Genomic DNA, 4,264 nt, shown 5'->3' with positions numbered 1-4,264 from the left:
TTTGCGTCTTTATAAAACGTTAGTTGACTACACATTTGCAGCACTATTTCTAGGCTCTCTATTTTGGTCCACTGTTCTATGTGTCTATCTTTCCGCAAATATCATTCTGTCCTCATTACTACAGCTTTACATTAAGTCCTAAAATCAAGCAGTATGAGTCCTTCAATTTTGTTCTAAATAGCTTTGCCTATTCTAGTCCCTTTGCCTTTTCATATAAATTTTAGGATCCTCTTATTGATATTTCCAAACAATTTTCTGGGATTTTAAATGGAATTCAATTAAATCTATAGATTAAATCTTAATAATATTGAATCTTCAAATTCATGAATATGGTATATCTTTTCATTTACTCGGGTCTTCTTTGATTTTTCATTTATCTTATAGTTGTCAGCATATATATTCTGCACATATTTTGTTAGGTTTAAATTTAAATACTTCATTTGTGTTTGTGTACTATTGTAAATGTTTCTTTTTATTTCATATTCTCATTTTCTGTTTTTAGTATATAAGAATGTAATGGCTTTTATATATTTACCTTATTATCTGAAAACTTGCTAAACAAGCATTTTTGAAAAAGAAAAAGACAGTCTGTCTCTATTTTCTCACTGATTGTAAAATCCCTATTTCAAAGCATTTTGAAAAAGATGTTTGAAGAAAAACCTATACATTTTCTTATATTATAGACAGTTCACAAGAAAAGATCCACAAATGGCTTCTAAAGATTAAAAAAAGATGCTCAAGCAACTTGAAATAACAAAAGCTGAAATTGAAACTCTGCCGAAAACTTACGTTTCATCTCTGATATTGACAAATATTTAAACATTTGATGACACAGTGTACTATCTTCCTGATACAAGCCCATGTGAAAGGCAATTTGGCAAATATCTAGCAAAATTACAAAATTATACCATTTGATCCAGCAAGACATTCTTGCAAAGGTAAATGACACATGTATAAAATTACTGGTTGTAATATGTTTATAATAGAAGAATAAAATAGCCTAAGTGTGCATCAGTATGAAATTGGCCAAGTATGTTACGTTGTATCTGCACAGTGTAATGCTATATGAACTTAAAAATACATTTCAACAAAACCTTTGCATTACTGGCAGATGGATTTTAAGAAAATGTAATGATTAGGTGCAGCCAACAATAAAGTTCTACTTAGATCTACATATTCCAATGAGAATTCATTTCAAATGTGTCACTAAATCTGAACATTGAAATAAATAGACCTCAAAAACAGCTCTTTAGTTATTGATTCGCAAGATGTTAGGCCAAATTTTTTTAAAATGATGAAATCATATGACAAAAATATTTTATTAATAATAATTTGACTATAGTAGATAAATGTGCTGTTAATATATTTTAATGTCAATTTCACCTCTATGTTGCTCATTTTCAAATTTTAGTTTTGTGTATGTTGATAATTTATGTAGCATATTAGTACAGAGGTACAGAAGTATGATTCATAATGTAATATACATCTAAAGGGGATACATGCTTAACCTTGTTTATTAATGGAGTCTGTGATAAAGTTTGCAGACTGTTGACTTAGAGAAGAGCTCTCACTTGGATGGGAGGCCCTGGCCAAGCTGTGTAGTGAGGAGGCTGTTGAGGGGAAGAGAGAAAAAATGAAGGTTTTAAGGCCCAGAAGACAGTTATCACCTGCCTCAGAACACAAGCGAGCAGGATAACATGGCCTTTAGTCCCAGGAAGTAGAATTCTAGCATCTCTAAGTGGTGAGAAACAAAGGTGTTAAGAATTTTTCTTTCTCTAACATTCTAATGAAAGGTTCTTGAGCTAGGAAAGGATTACTGGTGGCTTGTAGGAATCAGACATGGCTTCAGGGGATGCAGGAAACTCACCTGAGCTGCCAGTCACAGACTGAGTAAGTAGAGCGTGCTTCTTCCGCAGACTCGCCTGAGAAGTCAGCCTCTGGGGCAGGCACCAGGAATCTGCATTTTCAGTAAGGCCTAAATTACTCTGATGCCACCTGTCCCAGAGAACCAGCAATGGCAGGTTCTGGAAGGATGCAGAACATGATGCTTGGGGTTACTATTGCTGTGGGTTTTCTTTTGACTTGTTTGAGATCAGTAACATTCTAAGTCAGGGGATGGAAACCCACTTTATTTGTAAGCTCTGCATTTTTTTTGTTTTGTTTTGTTTTTTTGAGACAGGGTCCCACTCTGCTGCCCAGGCTGGAGTTCAGTGGCACAATCACAGTTCACTACAGCCTCAATCTCCAAGCCTCAAACAAACCTCCCACCTCAGCCTCCCAAGTAGTTAGGACCACAGGCACACACCACCATGCCTGGCTGATTTTTGTATATTTTGTAGAGACAGGGGTCTACCTTTGTTGCCCAGGCTGGTCTCAAACTCCTGGCTTCAAGTGATCTGCCTGTCTGAGCCTCACAAAGTGCTGGGATTATAGGCATCAGCCACCGTGCCCAGCCTAAGCTCTGCATCTTAAACCTCGTTTGTCTGCCTCTTACAGCTTAACACAATGCTGTATGCCACGGACTGGCATGCTTTCTCTGAAAAGGGCCAGATAATAATATGTTAGGCTTTGTGGTCCATACAGCGTCTAACACAACTACTCAACTCTGCCGCTGTAGTTGGAAATCAGCCACCAATATATTACCAAATGGGTGTAGCTATGTTTCGATAAAACTTTACATACAAAAGCAGGCCTGGTTTGCCCACCTTGCTATTCACGTTCGTAATGTACATACCCCTCATGAAGTGCAGTTCCTTACCTTATTGCTTAGTCACCTTAGAGCCCTGCTTGTTACTCAGGGTGATGGCCTTGCTGATGAATACTAGTCCTGTCTTGGGCCTAGGCTTTCAATGCAGGAATCCAGCCCCAGGGAGAGAAACCAGTGACTGGAGAAGTTTCTAGGCATGTGCAGAAAATGACACGGGATGAACACATGGATGAACATCCAGTTCAGGATCCCAAGCAGGTGTCAGAAATTTCACTTCACCTTATTCCAGCAAGGCTGTCGTGTTTGGGGAAGACATCATTCCAAGAGTGGAAGAGACTGTGGGAAATGAGTAGGCAGCAGGAGATGGCGCTCTTGATCCTACTCCCATTTCACATGGTTCTGGCGGGCCCTCTTGATGCCCCTCTGCTCCCCCAGGCACTGTGCTCCTTTCCTGAGGCATCGTCATCCATCCATCCTGCTCCCCAGTCAGGTGCCAGGCTTTTAGGAGGCCCCCAAGCACTGGTGGTGAAGCCCAGCAAAACAGTGCATTTGCAATCTCAGATAAAACATTGGTATTTTGGAAGCAACATGCCCACATTTGGAAATGAATCAAGAAAAGAAAATGAAAGATTAGGTGCTTCATCTTCACCCTTCAATAAACCCCCAAACAATAAACCTTCAAGTTGTCCATACAGCCCCATGGGTCTTTCATCTCTGGATGAAATGGGGTGTCTATTTCTACACATCCAGCTGATCCTTGAACAAATGCAAGGTTCAGGGGCGGGCGCCAAACCTGCCCAGCTGAAAATCTGCATGTAACTTTCAACTCCCCAGAAACTTAACGACTCATAGCCTACTGCTGACTGGAAGCCTTACCAATAACATAAACAGCCAATAAGCACATATTTTATGTTCTATGTCTTCTGTACTGTACTCTTACATAAAGTAAGCTAGAGAAAAGAAAATGTTATTTAAAAAGCATAAGGAAGAGCAGACACGTTTACTCTTAGTTAAGTGGAAGTGGGTGATCGTTAAGTCCTTCATCCCGGTTGTCTTGGCACTGAGCAGGCTGAGGCGTGGGAGGAAGGGGAGGGGTTGGTCTTACTGTCTCAGGGGTGGCAGAGGCAGAAGAAAATTCCCAAAAAATGAACCCACGCAGTTCAAAGCCATGTGTTCAAGGGTCCGTGGTATAGGGAATGTTTCACCCTTGTATTCTATTTTCTATTCATAGAATTCAAATAGAAATCCTAAAAGTTTCACCTGGATGTGTATTAAGGAGGGTTAATTTTTTCACTTGCTGAATCCTGAGAACACAGCGCTGACTTGGAAGTCACTGTAGGGAAAAGCATTAGGGAAAGAGCCTGCAGTCGCGTTCCTTCCCTGCACTGTGGAGTGGCCAGTTTTCCCTGATGGTGGCTCTGAATGACCAAAGTGACAGGCAGCATCTAGGCAGGGCTGTGCATAGTCTCCGCCCCTGGATTTCAGAGTTCCCGAATCAAGATCGTCTGACCCGGTCTCCTGCTCTTTGGCAGGTTCTGTCTCCAGCAGACTTTGAGG

This window comes from Cebus imitator, unplaced genomic scaffold (genome assembly GCF_001604975.1).
Source record: "Cebus imitator isolate Cc_AM_T3 unplaced genomic scaffold, Cebus_imitator-1.0 Scaffold92, whole genome shotgun sequence".
Taxonomy (NCBI): domain Eukaryota; kingdom Metazoa; phylum Chordata; class Mammalia; order Primates; family Cebidae; genus Cebus; species Cebus imitator.
Note: the sequence above shows the minus strand (reverse complement) of the source record.